Below are 19,635 nucleotides of genomic sequence, written 5' to 3' on the forward strand. Positions count from 1 at the left end.
ACAAAACTAGAATTAACAACTAGTTGCTTACATAACAGCAAAGCTATTCATAAAAATGCCAAAGAAAAGCATAACTTGTACATGAATATGTTTCAACAACTGCAATAAGGAGATTGACTAGGTTATGGGATCGTAAACCTCATTGGTATAAAGTTCCATACAACAGTAACACCCCAGGCAAGCCAACAGAGTATGAACTATTTAATGTCTATAAAAAGAGTGTGGCTTCATTAGTTACATTTGAGCGGCATCCTTTGAGTCCATTATAAAAGTTATTACAAAGCTTAAATCTAGTTATTTAAAAATAGGGCTCCTCTTAATGTAGACAAAGCAGATTAGATCTAAATCCTGTCCGTATTACCTTTTCAGACTTTTTCAAAAACATTTATTTTCCTTTCTTTCATTTCAGGGATACCTGTTCTATGACTCCTTTTGGATGGCCAAGTTTTACAGATCACAAAAAGTGCAATCCTGCTGCTTTAAGAGAACATTCAAAGGTTGACGTAGGAAGAGCTTCAGAAAATAGGAAACGCTGAGTGAAGGTAAATTTGGTGCACCTGTACAGAATTAAGATGCAGAGTGGAAACTTATAATTCAACACTTATGGGTTCTCTACACTTCCGTGCATCCTAGACCATCCAGAACAAGCCAATAATTGACCAATGTTGACATCAGAGCATTCACACAAGGTGTCAAAAGAACACCAGAAAACAGCTTAGTCACAATTAATGACCGGAGGTTGTTAGCGGTCAGTAGTTATGTTTGCAGGTAGCTCTTTAAATGCAGACAAGAAGGTAGACTTCATTTCCTTAGCAGATGAGGTGGTATATTTAATTTCTTTGTACTGAGAAGATAAGGCATTTGGATACCTCATTTGGAATTGTATTTTCTTTTGTATCAGAAACACACAGAAAGGGGAAAGGGTTTGTCTTGCTTGCTTTATTTGACTTGGAAGGTCTTGCAAGAAAGAAATTTTGTGACATTTCCAAATAGAAGGGATTTTCTTTTTGGCTATTAACAGTATTTTACCAACTTCTTGAGGATTCCGAATTTTAACATAAACTTGTTTCAGTCTTTCTGTGTTTTGAGTAACTTGGATTGTCTGGTGAGCTCTTTCAATCACTATTATTTTGACTTCATTCAGTTTATCCAGGAGGCCACTCAGGATTTGTTTGATCATTTCCAAAAGATTGGGATATGCATGTTTTTCAGGAATTCCGTGAATAATGATATTATTGCATCTCGATCTTGCTTCCAGGTCAGTAATTTTAGATTGTAGGTCTTGGATAATTTTGATGTTATTTTCTGACTTCTTCTGTAGCTAGTCTATTTTGGTTTCATTGTCAAAGATCTACACCTCCAATTTTTCCATTCTGGTTAATATTTGATTAAATGATTCTCCAAAGGACTGGAATTGAGCAGAGAGATCTTGTAAAGCTTGCTATATAGATTGTAGATCCATTTTCAGATATTCATGGTTTGCTGGTTGGTCTGATATTTAGCTGTTTCTTGCTGTCTGACAGTTCTGGGTCTTTTTTATGTTAACTTCTTTTTCTGGAGAAGGCACCACTGAAAATTTAGCTTTTGTAGTCTCAGTTTCCATACCTGCATCCTCATTTGACATTTTTGGCCCTTTTCTTATTTTTGAGTTTTGAGTAACTGATGGTTATCACCTCATGGTTGTGGCCAGGCAATCATGAACCATTTAATCCAGGTAAATCTATGTCTTTTTAAGATAAATAACTGCTTTTTGAATAAGGATGCAGCAAACTGATACTGTTATATATCTTGGAAGCTATATTTATGTTAATTATTTGAGCTCTATACCGATTTCATAGGTTTTCCCTGAAATTTGGTCAGAGCTAAGGAGTAACAGTGTCTACAGGACAGCAGCCATCTTTGTTTCCATGCAGAAACTGTCTATAAATTACTTTTTGGGACAGGTAAAGTGTATTGGAGTGCTTTTTATGGTGTCTAACTGGGAAAAGTTATTTCAAACACATTTCATTTTTATTCTGCTTATGCTGCTTTCCTTCCCTGGGAAAGAGGCACAATTTTTGGCTTAACCATGGAACAAGCTACCTGTTCTGTGGTTGGTCGTTCTTCCAGTCACAAAAAGATAATGCTAACTAAACAGCTTTTGCCACAACAGCAGGCTAGCAATTTCCCTCAGCTGCAGATGGCTGACTCTGCTATGGCCAAAGTTGGTTCCTCAGACCACTTATCTTTTTCCCCCAGATCCTGCTTAGCTGGAATATTGTACACATCTCTGATGAAGCTGCTGACATTAATACATCTATTTGCTCCAACTTTCCTGTCAAAAAGAAACAGAAAACTAACCATTTGTCATCATCTGCAATAGTTCCACAGTACAGAAGTAGTTTACTGGGTCTGGTTCAGGGGCTTGTACAAGTTATTGACCTTCTAATAAGATGGTTTCTGGTAAAAGTAAAAAGGATTCCTCTTTTCCGGAAGATATTCAAGAAACTTAATCTGGAGAGGAATGGGATGGGACGGATATTGTTTTTTGTCTTCAGATTTCTGATTGAAGCTAAGAAGAGAGCATGGTATCTGAATCTCCCCATGAGGGATTATTTTTCTCTAAAACTATTTCCAGAATGTCCTAGTGGTTTCAGTGGGAGAACACTGAGGCTTCTCAGTCCTTGCTGAAACAAGTGGCATTTTCAGAACCTCCATCCATGCCCCAAGTGCTGTCTGCATTGGAGGATGTGTTTGTCACAGCCTATGGTTTTCCTGAAAGCCAGTCTGCTGCACCTAAGAAAGAAGATAGCATGTAGGAAGTGCCTCAGTTTTCAAGTTTTCATACACTTACCTAGAACTGACCTAGCCATCTACAACTTTAGTTAATACAGCTGCTGCCAAGCATTTTGGTAACTCTAGTCCTTCTATTTCAGACAACAATGGTGAAACAGTTGATGTTTAGGGAAAAGAGTACTGCTTCTGTAACTATAATTTTGGAATTTTGACTTGTCAGGCTCAAATGTTAAAGTTTATTCTGACTAACTGAGAACGTATGAGGAATATTTTATTTGCAGTTCCATCAAGTGAGAAAAAATCTGTTTTGTTTGGCTTAGTTTCTTCCACTTCTCAGATCACTCTTCATTGTTTCAAATGTGTATATGGCTCTGTAGATAAAAATGATAATTTAAATTATTCTTAAAAATAGAGATTTAGTTTTTGGACAATCTGCTGCAGAGGTTATCAAAAATTTGATGAGACAGGTAAGCTGATATAGTAAGAATCTCTCAGATTTTTCAACCCTTCTTCTTTAAATTTTCAAAGGGATATTCTGTTCCTTCATGCAGTTTGGGCAAGAAACAAAATAAACAATCTCAGCAAAATACCAGTAATAAGACACTTAAAAACCATGGTAGAGAGGTTCCAAAAAGAAAGTAAGAACTCCCCAGAACAAAGGCAGTCAGATAAGGTAGAATGACTAGATAAGTGCCCCCCCCCCACACACACACAGCATACATGCAGACACACACTCTCACACACACACACACACACACACACACACACACACACACACACACACACACACACTCAGTCTGACAGTCCCTTATCCTTTCCAGAAAGTCTGAATCTCCATTTCTCTCTTTGGCAATAAATTGTTTCAGACAATTGTGCTCTGAGGCTTATTCAACAGGATTACAGATGACAACTGGAAGAAATTCCTCCTTTCCAGGGAATTTTTTCATGTTCCCCAGACAACCCCCCTCTGTTCTCTCCTGTCCTACAACCCATTCTTTCTCAAGTGGCAATAGAAACAATTCTTTCTTCCCATTTGAGAAAATGTTTTTATTCAAGGATGTTTCTGGTGCTAAAGAAATAAAGTGCCTGATGTCCAGTTATAGACCTTTCTTTCCTAAATGAGTATGCAATTGTGCTCAAGTTAAAAATGCTTTCTCTTCACAGCCTGCTACTCTTTATTCTTTGAGTTTTTTTAATTAAAAAAATGCATATTACCACATTCTTATTCATGCAAATTTCAAGTGTTTCTTAAAGTTTTATATTTTGGCAACTTGCTTATCTCTGTTTTTTTCAAAGTGACAGGAATATCTCACTTGGGTGAGAAGTGTTCTACATAGTTTGGGACTCCAAGAGAACATTCAAAAGTGTTTTTGATTCCAACACACATGATTGTGTTCTTGAGGTGTCTGCACCACAGTGCAAAGTGTTTTTCTTCCATAGGAAAAAATAGATCTAGATTTAGATTTATTCTAGGGGTTTCCCACTCAAACTTCAGTCAAGGTGAGGTAATACTTCAGTATTCTGGGTGTCATGGCATCTGTGATTCTCATGATACCTCTATCAAGACTGTATGAGAAAGATACAATGGTACCAGAAATATCTTGGGTCCCAGCCCCAACAGCCATTATCTTTTCAGATTCCAGCTCTACAATTCATGAGAAGAAAAAACAGTTGGTGGAGACATCAAATATCCCTAAATCCACATTTCACTTTTTCCTCTGCTTCAAAGTAGCCAGTCAACAAAATATGAGTGAAGCAGCATGCAGGCAAATTCAGTGATGCACCAGCCAAGTCCAAAACAAAAAAGGAAGTCATTGGAAACTAGGCAGAGTGAGCCGAAATCCTTTAATAACTCCAAACAATTTTCCAGGTGCACAGAGTGAACTAAAGTCCTTTAATGACTCCAAGCAATTTCTAGATACGCAAGTAAAAACGTTCACCCAGACGGCTTCCTCAGGCACATAAATCAACTAGCAAAGGCTAGTGTAAGGTTTACTTACAGTGTAAAAGTCATACTTCTAAGTTTAATAGGCAAAACATACCTAAAATAATTCTTATACCATAGCATATTATGATAAAACCTTGTAACTATACTTTTAAAAATTATATATATAAATACACATGCTTGTGAATAAGACCCACATTGATAAAAACATTCATTAGTATGAATACAAATTCACATTAATAAAAGTCACATTAATAAACGTGTGTGTGTGTGTGTGTGTGTGTGTGTGTATTTATATATATATATATATATATATATATATATATATATATATATATATATATATATATATATATATATATACACACACAGACACACACACACACACACACACACACACACACACAATTCCCCTTCACAAGATCGAATGGATGGAAGCTCAAAGTTCATAATCTCGAGACCAGAATCTCAAACTTCCATTCACTCGAAATTGTGAATGGGAGCCTTAGGTTTAAAAAAAATAAAAAGTTAACTTACCTTATTGCAGGGGGCCAGGTCCCCCTGTATCCTAGCAGTTTAATTGTGAATGTTCTGTGACTGCACTATAGCGGAGGAATGGAAAATCTTCCGTTTTGCACTTACATGTATAGCGCTGAATGGGAGATTTCCTTTCCTTCACTATAGTGCGATCTCGGAGTAGGTATATTTAAGTGGGGGTGGTGTGGGGGGTGCAGGGAGTTGAAGCCCCACTGCGAATCCATTTGAAAGGTGTTAATTTTTTTTTGTCCCTTTCATATGTTCGAGTTTTTCTTAATTCAAGATTCTGGTTTCAAGTTTATGACTTTCGAGTTTATAGAAATTCGATCATATGAAGGGGAACCATATATATATATATATATATATATATATATATATATATATATATATATATATATATATATATATATATATATATATATATATATATATATATATATATATATATATATACGCATATAAAACTAGTAATATACTACAAAAAAGATGCAATCAGAATATACAGCTGAATTATGTTGAAGTTAAACCTACACATATTCATGTTTAGCTTTAAGTATCTGTTTTAGAGTGGCTACACCATTTATTCCTGGGATGACATGGGCCCTGAATCATAAAATCCAATTTAATTTTGCTCTCTCTATCCTAAGGATTATGTTGTCACCTATTATGTTCATAAATAGAACTTCTAAAATTAAAAACTTAAGGTTATTGGATGGTCCCTTCTCAAGCTTATGTTTGCATAAAGCATTAGTGGGTATGTGTCTGAGAGGTGACTAGATATATGATCTTTGAATTTTTGATTAGTTTTTCCTACAGACAATGAATTACAATAGGAGCATGTTGCAAGGTACACAAGGTACACCAATTTTATTGTGTTACAGTTAAAATAGGCTCTGATTTCAAAGTCTGTGGCTGTCACTGGGTGCACTGTTGTTTTCCTTGGGTCAGTATATTTACAAAACATGCAGTTTCCACATTTTTAACTTCCTTTTTTCTGAGAATTAAATGAGAACCATGATCTAGATTGTTCCTTATAACATAATATATTTTAGGTTTCTATGTCTCTTGTGTGAAAATAAAGGTTGTGGAGTTATAAAGTTATTGTGTGCAGGAACATCTTGGAGTATATGCCAGTGTTTTCAAATACTATTCTTAATGGCCAAAGTGTTTTTGTTGTAGGTCGAAGTACATCTGAGTTTTTGTCGGTTTCCAAAATTAGTCAGTCAACGTAGACACCTCAGATTTGCTTGGGTAGCAGTATCAACAGGGATAGAACTGCAAGGTATCCAAAACAGCAAAGAAAAACACAAACACATAAACATAAAATAGATGCTTGCCCTTATCAAAGCACCCAGCACTCTGAATCACCTCTCATACCCAGGACCATTTGAAATTGCTATAAACAATACCACATTGAATTTAATCCTAAGCAAACTAACCATGTTAGCATGGGATGCAGCTTTACAACACAGTTTCATCCTACAAGAATCCTACATTCCTTAAGTGCAAAATTATGTGGCAGACAAGCCAAGCAGGGTAAAGACAGACCCTCTCAAATGGAAACTCGATTAGAGTGTCTTCAAAGATTTCATCCATCTGAGGTTAGTTCCTCAAGTAAACCATTTTGCCTCCTTTCTGAACAAATTGCTAGCAAAATTCTGCTCCAAGGCTACATGCAAGAAGGCCTGGAAGACAGATGCCTTTTCTTTTCATTGGACAGGAATGTTCCTGTATGCTTTTCCAGCCTTTCCATTAATATTGAGGGTACTTCTGAAGATTCAGAATGATTCCCCAAGATCATTGCAGTGACTCTTTTCTGGCCCAGACAACAGTGGTTCTCCCTTCTTTTGGAAATGGCCAGGGGCAATTACCACAAGCTTCATCTCATATTGCATCTATTCATACAAGATCAGGGATGTTTGAGACATCATGACCCCAACTGACTGCCTGGATAATATATCGTTTATGCTCTTTATGTACCTGTTTACTAAGAATGTGCAGCAGGTAATTACGTAGGCAAGAATGTCTGCTACAGGAAAATCATAAGAAATGGAAAAAGGTTTTCTAATTGGTGCCAACAACCTAACCAGCACCCATTCAAGGCTAGTGTTTCTTTGGTTTTGCAATATGTGCGAGTTACTTTCCTATGGCCTGTCTTACTTCTCTTTCAAGGTTTATTTGCTTTTCATTTCAGCATGTTTGCCCGCGGATCCTCCTCTTTCAATGCATTCTCATATCAAAATTCTTTCAAAAGGGGCATTCATATGAGACCTCTAAGAAAACCGATGGCTCTTCCTTTGGATCTTAATTTTGTGTTACAGAAGTTAACACTTGCTCCATTTGAACCAACTCATCTGGATGACTTGAGGTTCTTAACATGGAAGACAGTTTCACTGATTGCTCTGACCTGTACAAGAAGAGTATCTGAGTTGCAAGCTCTTATGGTTGGTCATCCTAATCTCATTTCCACAAAGGCAAGTTTTTTTTTTTTTTAGAACTAATCCTTCTTTATGCCTAAAGTAGAATCAACTTTACTTTAATCCTAATTATCCATCTCAATGACAACTCAAGTACTATCCACAGACAACTTGAGTACTGTTTTAGCTGAACAAAATCTTTCAAAACTTGTAATCAGTTGTTCATTTGTTGTGAAGGTAAGAAGAAAGGGCAATCTGTGTCAAAACAGACTATTTCCAAAGGATTGTCTCAAGCTATAACCATTTTCTATTCCCACCGCAACAAAACTATTTCACGCTGGGTCAAGCCACATTCTGCCAGGGTCATGGCTTCATATATGACTTTTTGGAAAGGGTTGGACTCTAGAACTATTCTAGAAGCAGGGACATGGTCCTCTCCACATACTTTTACAATGTACCGCAAGCCATGTTACTTCTCCAGGCCTAGGCTAGGCTTTGCTTGGACCACTCCAGAGGGGTTCCTAGATCCTTTTCCTTTCACCTCACAGCAGTTCTAATCTATGGTAATCTACCCATATAGCTATGGGCTATTGTAGCAGTGAACAATATGATGAACACAGTACAGCTGTGTAAGCAAACAGTAGATGTTCGACTAATCAGTGCAGCAGTAGCCACCAGGGTGTGAACATTTATTTGTTGCTGTTCCTAGCAATGTCTTATCATATGCAAACAACACACTGTGGTAATGTCTTCTCAGGGCTTAGCCTCCCTCTTAATTGGCATGAAAGTTGTGAAGGACTTGGTATCCAAACCTATCTTTTAGTCAGTTCAACCCCGAGCTGTCTAATGGTCGTGGGGTGTAGAAAGTGCCCTGAAGCTTTGGAAGCTGGTAACTGTTATATGCATAGGTGGATATAACCCATATAGCCTTGGCTACTTCAGCAGTAATCATTTAAACATCTACTGTTATGATAGGTTTACTTACACAGTTAGAATATTTGGCTTTTATAACACTCTATAAGCCATAATCTGTTCAACTACTGATAAACTATTCATAGTGTACAATGTTTGTTGTGCTTGCTTTTCAACCAATGACTAAAACATTTTGTCAGACATAATCAACTCTGCTGCCTCTGTATGAACACCCATATCATTTTTGTATTATATATCAGAAAAGGAGCCACAAGTTATTATTTTTCTCCATCTCTTACCACTTAAAATACTGGAAATCCCAGATCATCTTTAGAAAAATAGTTCATATTTTTCACAAAATGTTTACTCTTTTTTGGGACAGCATATTGTTTTATATGTCACTGTTTCTCACAGTGATGCCATTTTGCTTTAATTTTTGTGTGCTATGTTTTTTTATTGCTGCAGTAATAAAATAGTTATTTTTCTTGTTATTGATCTGATTTCAGCTTTATATACTGTGAGAAATGTTGCCTAACATTTACTCAAAGGCTGTCTGCTTTCTCTAACATGTTTCACTGGTAGTATCACTACTGAACATAACTTCTTATACAGAATCAGCATTTTCCATTTCATCTCCTCAGTATAGACAGTTTCATCAGCCTTCTGTTTGTAAATAACTAATGCTACATCCTGTCACTGTTAATTTTTTGGGTTCAGATTGTCCTTTAAAATTTCAACAATTAGTTTTAGCATTTTAAACTGTAATGTGTGTGGCTACAGCAAGTCTCAAAGGAGTATATACATAGAAGCAACCTCCAAGCAGAATAATATTATAGTATGATTCTTTTTGGGAATATCACTCACCATGAGAACCTGTTCATTTCTTGCAATAAGATAAAATAGATGGGAATACAAAACCACAAATCTGTAACTGACAAATTCAATAACTCTTCCATCATAAGTTATCTTCATAGCTAAGTGCTAGGCTAGCTGCCCTTGTAAGGCATTTTAAGCTTAGCTAATTTCCCAAAAAGATGCGTATCAAATCCTGTACCTTGTGTCTGTGAGGTAAATACCTTCAATATTACTCTAAAACTGAACTCGTGTCACTGTTATCAGCTTTACTCTTTACAGTATCATGAGGAATTTAACTAATGCATTAACTTTTTTTTCTGTTTGATGCACAGTTTTGAGAAAGAGCACCTAAGGACACAATGTATACAATTTAGCCAGTTTATTATCTCATGGCTGAAATCTCACAACTTGGATCATTTTAAAAGAATCTCAGGATTGCTATAATACTCAGTAACAAAGTTACTACATATATATTATATGTATATATATATATATATATATATATATATATATATATATATATATATATATATTACAGTCATCCTTAATGGCTCCATTTCTGTCCATCCAGAGTGCCTTTTGTATCATTTTCCATAGTTTTGCAACTGCACTGGGCATGCTCCATTTATTCAGATCTCTACTGAGTCCTGAGCTCCTGTCTTACCATAGCATGCTTGCCTATATAGTCTTAAACCATAGTCTTTGTTCACCATTATGGTTTTCTGTCAATGGTTCATCAGATCAGTGCTGCTTGGTTGTTATTAACTCCTGGAGCCATTATTTCAACCCCACAAGAGAAAATATGAGCTCAAAGATTTCCATTTTTAGTTTCTGGAAAATATTTTTGATCAACTTTTTTTTGCAGGTCCAATACCTCAATCCATATCTTCCGTTTACCTTCTTGGATCTTGGATGCAGGAATTTTGCAATCTAAATCCATCTTCATAAGCACATTCTTCCTTTACCAATGTTAGACATAATCCTTGACTAATACAGTTGCTTTGTGTAATTTTTTCTGGTGTACTGTAGATTGTGACAGTTTATCTTTTTCCTCTGGCCAAATTTATTGAGAAGAATTGTAAAGCTGGTTTGTCAATCGATTTCCACTTTTTTTTCTATTCCCTGAACCTTCTTGTCCCATTTCCCAGAATCTGCTGCTTCTCTTTTCAGTCCTTCTCTTGGGTATATTGCTAACCTTCTGTATCACTTCCTGCCCCATCTTTTCTGCAATACCCTCTACCACCCCATGACCATGATCCCAGCATTGATATAATTTGCCAGCTGCAAGGATTCAAGATTTGGTGATTGCAACAAACAATTCCATAGACTGCATACAGCAAAATAGTGAGTGCAATTTTAATTTGTATTTGTAGAGAAATGTACAATCCTATCACAATGGGGATGACAGCCTAATCTGATTTTCTTCTGTCCAGACACAAATTATATTTGGCTATTTAGTCTAGTAATTGTGAAGAGGAGGTGGAAATAAAGATCCAAAAACAGAAGCTCACAAATGCAGTTCTCTACTGTATAAAGTGCTTGTAAATCAAACAAATGCAAGAACAGAATCCAGCACTACAGATTATATACCACAACACACAAATACAGTCAGTTCACAGAGTACATACCACAATACACAAATACAGTCAGTTCACAGAGTACATACCACAATATACAAATACAGTCAGTTCACAGAGTACATACCACAACAGACAAATACAGTCAGTTCACAGAGTACATACCACAATATACAAATACAGTCAGTTCACAGAGTACATACCACAACAGACAAATACAGGCAATTCACAGAGTACATACCACAACAGACAAATACAGTCAGTTCACAGAGTACATACCACAATATACAAATGCAGTCAATTCACAGAGTACATACCACAATACACAAATACAGTCAGTTCACAGAGTACATACCACAACACACAAATATAGTCAGTTCACAGAGTACATACCATAATACACAAATACAGTCAGTTTACAGAGTACATACCACAACAGACAAATACAGTCAGTTCATAGCTGGCTTTAGGCACCAGTGAACCTTGCAATTGCTGAGGCCCCTCTGTTCCTGGGGCCCCCAACAACAGCAAGTTGTCTTATCTTGATATTTTGTAACATCTCTGTCAAACCAACAAAATCCAGTACAACAATCGGGTGTACTTAATAAACCAGCTGGGTAATAAACTCCTATTTATATCTCCTTTAAAATTTAAAGATATCTCTGGTTATAAAAACACTGTTTTAACAAGTAACAGGCTTCACAATTCCATTAAATATTTTACCTGTGACATAGTGCCCCTGGCTTAAATAAACTATGCTTCTGGACATTGTACCCATTAAAACTAACAAAAAGCCAACTTTAGGAATCTGCAATCTCTATGTTTTTTGGAGTGGGGAGAACCTTAATCATCCTTGACTGTATGGAAGCCACATAAAAGTTGCTGCTGGTTGTGGAAACATAAGTAGAAAAAAATGTACTCATTTCCTGATTTCATTCTTTAATCTGAAGAGGACTGTGATATGACTCTGTTGGATAAAGCTGATTATGAACATGAGCGAGGTAAGTACCAGAGAGATCACCAAGCTAAAGTAACAACATAGGGCACAACTTGCATTTTAAAAGCTGATGCTTAATCATCAGGCACGATTTTCTTTTTCAAGAAGTTTTATGAATACTGGCAGAACATTGGACACTATAACTCACAAATCCTTTGCTTAAGAATTCTGTGCAGTGCAAAAAATAATAGAGGAATAAACACTCAACATTAGGAATATGTTTTAAATATTACTCTGATTCACTTAAAAGTGTAATAGAATAACACTTTTTTCATCCTCATGCATTTTTTGGACAACAAGAAGTAAAAAATTCTGATGTCTGGATTTATTGACTGCTTGAAATCCTAAATGATTTAACAGAAAATCAAACGTTTTTATGAAGGACAGAGCAAAATTATGAGGCCAAATCAGAAAAGGTCTGTGAAATCAGGGTAGTGACGGCTATGCATTACTCCTCAATGAGGTAAATAAAATTGAGTTAACCCTGCTGTTTTTGGTGATTGCTAGATGGCAGACACAGAACTGGTGTTGCACAATGTATTGATATTGTGTGTATAAAAAATATGACTTTTTTTTATCTGTGCACACACCCAGTAATGCCAGGACACATACATGATTTTGCTGCACATCAGTAAAAAAGTGTAGCTAACAAGTAATTATATTTCCAAAGTAAGGCATATTATCACAGAACATTCAGACACGGATCTTTCATGAGTCTGGTGTCCTCCACTCCCCACACTGAATAAATGGATAGCAGGGGCTCCCTTAATCATCCTTGAATGTGAGGGGGGCCCAAAAAAGCTGTACTGGGTGGGGAAAAATAAGGGGAAATTTTTATTCATTTTCTGCTTACACTCTTTAATGTGAACAGGGCTGTGATATAACCCTTTTGGGATTAAGCTGATAATGGCCTCTGCACTCAGCCGCACCCATTCTAAATCAAGCTCTTAAATCTGATGAAGGCCTTGTGCTGAAATTAGTTTATCAGCAAGACTATGGACCAAAATTAAAATCAACTGCACTGTATTTAAGTGCTGTGGTGTGTACTTTGCAGTGCTGGATTGTGTTTTTTTTTTCTTTTCCGGAAATAAGTATGCCAATCAGAAGAATAACAAGTGCCCTACACAGGTATCATTTATGGTAGAGAAATATGTTGGAATGCAAAATTAATGGATTAAAATGGAATTTGTATCTTTCATGGCTGTCCAAGAAGACATGCAGCAGGAAATGTCTGGTGTGTAGGACAAGTTTAAAAAATTTTCTGTAGCCACCATGGACCAACCTATGCATGAACCAAACTACAAGGTGAAGTGATGAGTGTGAAATAAGAAAACTGCAAGTAGTTTTAGAATCCCTCACAAACCAACCAGAAGCAGAAAGAACTAGAAGGAAAATCCAAGATGTGAATTTGACTCGGCATTGAAATATCTGCACTTCAAATGCCAAGGGCTGAAAAGTCAAGAATCTTGAAATGCGCTCTTCTCCTTAAAACTTTTTTTTTTGAAGGCAGAGCAAGCCCCCTCCCCCTGCAACTTCAGACATACCCACACCTATATGCCCAATGATCAAAGGAATGCTTCTTAGACAAGCAGAAATAAAGCGAACCAAGCAGGTTTAAGGTAACAGAGATGTAGCAAAACAAGCAGGTTTTAGGTAGAAGAGATCAAGTGAACCAAGTAGTTTTTTTAAGAAGCAGAGATATAACAGACTAAGCATGTTTTAGTGAGCAGAAATGTGGAGAACCAAACAGGTTTTTAGAGCAGAGATGGAGAGAACTAAGGATTCAGGAATGGATATGAGAAGAAACTTTTAAAGTTTGCCAGAGGTGGATAACATTTAGCCATGGGGGGGGGGGGGTATGGGGTTCTTACTTACCAAGAGGTGTCCTCAATGAGCAATGAAATGGAGGACTGAAGCAAACAATCACACAAGCCCAATCATTGTCTTTCTGGGATCACAATGTCTTAGCCAGAAATTAGAAACCAGCATGTCAGCATCTAAAAATAAGAACTTGTTTTAATGGTGTGGTAGGACCACCTCTTACCTGATTTTGGAAATATGTGTATTTTTTTCCCACTACTGTGATTTTCTGTGATGACTGTAGAGTTGTGGAACATTGACTTAGACATTTGCTGAAGTGATTTGTCTGCAGGAGAAGAGACTTTATGACAAAAGAGGTACAATTGTCATATCTTAAGATGAACAATTACATTCTGATGATTAGGTTGCAGTGATAAACTGTTAGGTAAGTACAGAGGCTGGTAATATACACTGACTGTGCAGTTAAAGAAAAGACATCACTACAGAGAGTGGTGAGGGCTGCAGAGAAAGCAACAGGTGCCAGTCTTCCATCATTACAACAACTTTACTCTGCAAGAAGCATCAGAAGGGCCACCAAAGCTATGAAAAATAAGAACAGCTGTTGATGAATTTCAGGACATAAAGTAAAGTATTGAGATCCTTACTAGTCTTGTGCTGCAAGACACTCAGATGATTACAAATACATTGTTGCAGCATGACCAGACGCTAACTATTATAGAAGAGAAGTTAAAGGAACAGCGCACAGAGGTAACTTTGCTAAGGGCATTGTGTCCACTGAAATCCAGGATATACATACCTTAACTCTGAGAATGTAAGGAAAAACTGAAATGGAAAATAGCACTCATCATACTAATGTGCATCTGATAGGGATGCCTGAAAGGCTGGAAGGGGAAGAACCTGCTGCTTTTGTCACCATGGAGCTCAATAGGTATTTTTAAAGGTGGACATTTATTAATTGTCGAATGAGCAGTCAGCATTAATCCTAAGAAAAAGTTGCACATCATATGGTCAAGACCATATGATTGACTTTTTAAAATGTCAAAGCTTTTGAATGGACATTGTGGTACAATGGGGATCAGGAAATATACCCTTTTCCACACTGTAGTGCAATCTCAAAGATGGTGTATATAATATGCAGAGGGTGGGGGTGCAGGGATGCTTCACCCCTACAAAAATCTAGATTTTTGTTGTTTTACTTTGATAGACTTTGAAAAGTTGATCATGTAAGTCTTGCCCATAATGTTCAACTTTCTATTGAGTCGATCTTCTGAAGTAGATGTGTGTGTGTGTGTGTGTGTGTGTGTGTGTGTGTGTGTGTGTGTGTGTGTGTGTGTGTGAGATGCTGTATATATATATATATATATATATATATATATATATATATATATATATATATATATGTGTGTGTGTGTGTGTGTGTGTGTGTGTGTGTGTGTGTGAGATGCTGTATATATATATATATATATATATATATATATATATATATATATATATATATATATATATGTATATATATATATATATATATATATATGTGTGTGTGTGTGTGTGTGTGTGTGTGTGTGTGTTTTTCTTTTCAGTGTTAATTGCTATTTATACAGGGAAGAAGTAAGGAGAAAACTTATTATCTTTTTATCCCTTATGTCATCACTCTGATGGATAGTCTGCAAAGTTTATTTGCTGAATAAGGGATGTTGCAGTAGATATTTATTACACAATCTATTGATACTCGTGTTTCTTAGCTGCATTAATGATCTTTTCAATATACCGCATTTTATGCAGCTCTACTTAACTTTATATAGTTGACTCTTTTTCCTGTTTTTTTGCTCCTGCATTCGCATATTTTAGATTCATTTGGTCGGGGAAACAATGGCTCAACTTTAGCAATAAGTCTTCTCTAATAATGCTAGACCAACAGAAGGCATTTCCAAAGCTAGAAAAATAGCTGGTAACAATGTGATCATATGTCCTTCATGGTATGTACATGGTTTGGGTACCGATTAAAGAGAAAAACGTCCTTAAAATACATGAAAAATAAATTTAAACCAGATGGATGTTATTGCAGGAAATTAAGTTGAAGCATGTCATTTCTGAATTTCCTGCAATAACATCCATCTGGTTTAAATTTATTTTTCATGTATTTTAGTTAATTAAGTTGAAGCATGTCAGTACTGAGTTGTCGATGCCGTGGTGGTACAGTGGTAGCATTGTTGCCTCACAGCAAGAGGTTCTCCCATTCAATTCTTGTCGTGGCTTGGGAGTGCCTTCTGTGTGGAGTCTGCATGTCCTCTCTGCAGTTGGGTAGCATTCAAAAGACATGCGTGCATAAATGGGCATGCCTTCATTGAAGGTTTGGTGTCGAGCTGGCACTTTGGTGTTTCGGAAAAAAATCTACTGCCAATCATTAGCGGACCGGAGTTCTGCTGTGGCGACCCCTTACCGGGAAAAAGCCGAAAGACAAACAACAACATGTCAGTTCTGAATTGTTTATTAACATGTGGGCAAGTAGGGGGAGAGCTAGTAGGTTTAAATATTGTAAGAGTGGGGGTGTTAACACTGATTCCGAAATGGTTGAGCTGAACCCAAGAAACTGAGTTAAAGTACGCTCATTGTAGATGATTAATATTAAAGATGAACTCCTTGAAGGTTTCTGTTATTCTGGGTAATTTATATGATCTCAGTGAGGATCAGGATCGTGTTTTTACTGATTTTTATAAGGCCATCTTGAAGGTGAAGAATCCTGAATCTAAAATCTTAATTGGAAGAGACTTCAATGTTATTTTGGATCCCTGAATAAAAAAGATCTTAGCTGAATGAGTTAGGTTTCGGAAAGTTTGCAATGTCTTGAATTGGACCTTCTTAGATCTAAATCTGATGTATGTGTGGGGAGAGGTATACTCTTCAGACAGAGACTTTACATATCTGTGAGGCCAAGATAAAGCAGCTAATATACCAGACTATTGGTTTGTTGATGGTAAGTTAATAGTAATGTAATTCAACAAGGCCAGAACACTGGACTTCTCTCAGATTACAGTATGGTTTCCAATAAAACACTTGTACAGGATAAATGGATAGATGAACACTGATATTGAAGGTTTGAAGAGATTCAAGGTTCAAATTAAAGCATTTATGGTACACAAGGCTTTAGATGAAAAAAATGGCCAATGACAGATAAGCTGAAAAGATACTTTAAGAGGATTCTTCTCGTAAGAAGTTAGACAACAATAGACATATATATATATATATATATATATATATATATATATATATATATATATATATATATATAAGTATGTGTGTGTGTGTGTGTGTGTGTGTGTGTGTGCATGGTTTCACTTCATAAAGACAAATTGTTGAAATATCGAATTTCAGAAATTCGTGTCCATGAAGTCGAAACTTCAAAATAACAAAAGTGCATAAGCGTAAATAGGACTATAAATCCAAACAGCAAAACGATGTAAGGGAAAAGATCAACTGGTATGTAAAACACAGCAATGTAGAAAAGTCAAAAACACACCAGTTGTTCACGGTAGAGGTGGTTCCAAAACTTTAATAAAATATTAAAAATAAAGAACAGGTAAGCGCTTTCACATGTAGCTTCTTCAGACCTATTATCAAAGTAAAAACTCTAACCAGCTTTTAAACACCTTGTAACAGTTTCATCCAATCAACTGAAAAGCATTAAAAGTTGCTAAGCAACATGATTGCATTGAAAATGCCAATTAAATAAACCAATTAAGTCTGCTTACATTCATATTTCTAAAAACAACTAAATGTTATAATGACTATAAAAATGCATATGCAATTAAATTAAATACTCATATCACCTATTACCTAATAATTCATAAAAACATTTAATCTGTTTCATAAACTCAATAAATAAGGAAATCATTAGGTAATAGGTGATATGAGTATTTAATTTAATTGCATATGCATTTTTATACTATTTTATTAAAGTTTTGGAACCACCTCTACAGTAAATAGGACTATGTCGAATTCGGGCTCATGCATGTATGTTATGTTGCGGAAGTGTGTTTGCAGTTTAAAGTGAGTGAGCATGCGTGAATGTTTTTCTAATTTGTATGAGTGGGTTAGGGTAGGGAGGTAGAGGTATGTTTGTGTGTGTTGGCTGTGTGTGATTTTTTTCTTTACTGCTTGTGCGATCTCGGAGTTAGTATATATAAGTAGGGGTGTGTGGAGGGTGCAGGGGGGCTTGCCCCCTGCATTAGTGTAGTGTAGGTGTGTGTCTGTGTGTTGTTTTGTTGTATTTAATTGTTTTGTGGTGTGGGTGTTATGGTTTGTGTATTGTGTGCTGTATTGGGTATTTTCAATGTTTTGGTTTCGTGATTGCGAAGTGTCGGCGTTGTGATGGTTTCGGCTTTATAGTGTCGAAATGCTGAAATTCGATATTTCAGCATTTCGGTAATATGAAGTGAAACTGTGTGTGTGTGTGTGTGTGTGTGTGTGTGTGTGTGTGTGTGTGTGTGTGTGTGTGTGTGTGTGTGTGTGTGTGTGTGTGTGTGTATATATATATATATATATATATATATATATATATATATATATATATATTTGAGCAACATTAACTATTTAAAACAGCGATGTAGGGCAAAACAATATGCTTGGACGCAACTAAAATGAAACAGAATTAAATCCTTTGCTAGACCTACAAGAGTTACATGAATTAAATTAAATTATTATCCCACAGCATGAAGGAATAACATAATGACATTTTCCTGGTAAGCAAATAAAATAAATACATTTGAACTTTCCCTGTAAACAAAGATAAATAAATAAATGAAAATGAAAAAGAGGGGGGTTTCATGCGTAACCCTAAGGAAATTAAAGAGATCATTTGTCTAGATCTGAACTGAAGTGCAATACTAACATAGCCAAGTTTGTTTCTTGATGTACTTTCACTTATGTATTGCTGCAGGATAGATTGGCAGGAGGATTCAATAAACTCATTGTAGGTTTTGCGCAAAGCATACATGGATTTTATCTGTTTGTGGAGTGAGCAGCAACACTAATTACAAATTCATGCCATGCACACATTTAAACATGAGCTCAGTTTCATGGCAGGCAAAAGCTTTGGCAGCCAGGAAATCATGTAGTGCAACATGGATAGTGAACCTTTTTCCCTTACAGCAATCTAGGGATTACCAGGGTTTATCATATAATAATGTATATGTTTCGAACACAGTACAGAACAGTGTATACAATGCAGCATAGTATGAAAACCTATTCAAGCCTTTCTGTACAAAAGTTGGGTAAATGAACTGTAAGAATACATGGACTGACATTTAAAATAAACAGCCAATGGAAGTGTTTGTATTACATAGAAATATACACATGAATTGTAGGAATGAACACAACGAAAGAGGACAGGTGAAACATTGTAATGTACAGCAGATGAGGGTATATAAATGGAAGTTGTAGCAGGAACACTAATCACATACCAACATGGACAAGTATAGACTTCACAATAAAAATGTATATTATGTGACTGTCGGACAAGGTGACATAACAATGGAGAAGATGCCTTTGTAAGATAAGAATCTTGACATGAACAGTGTAGACGACAGCTATCAGGGATGTAATATCCAATTGGGAATGGGTGCATATTGTGAAGATGTGCAAACTGATATGCCTGAATATGAGTGTAATGTCTGCAGAGGTCTCCAAAAAGTGGGACACCACTACAAGCCCATGGACAACGGTTAAAGAGGCATGCACAATCATGGACAATATCAGAATATAACACCAGTAATCCCATGTTTCTGACATAACACGTGATTC

This window comes from Protopterus annectens, chromosome 2.part0 (assembly GCF_019279795.1).
Source record: "Protopterus annectens isolate FY-2018-M chromosome 2.part0, PAN1.0, whole genome shotgun sequence".
NCBI classification, from domain to species: domain Eukaryota; kingdom Metazoa; phylum Chordata; order Ceratodontiformes; family Protopteridae; genus Protopterus; species Protopterus annectens.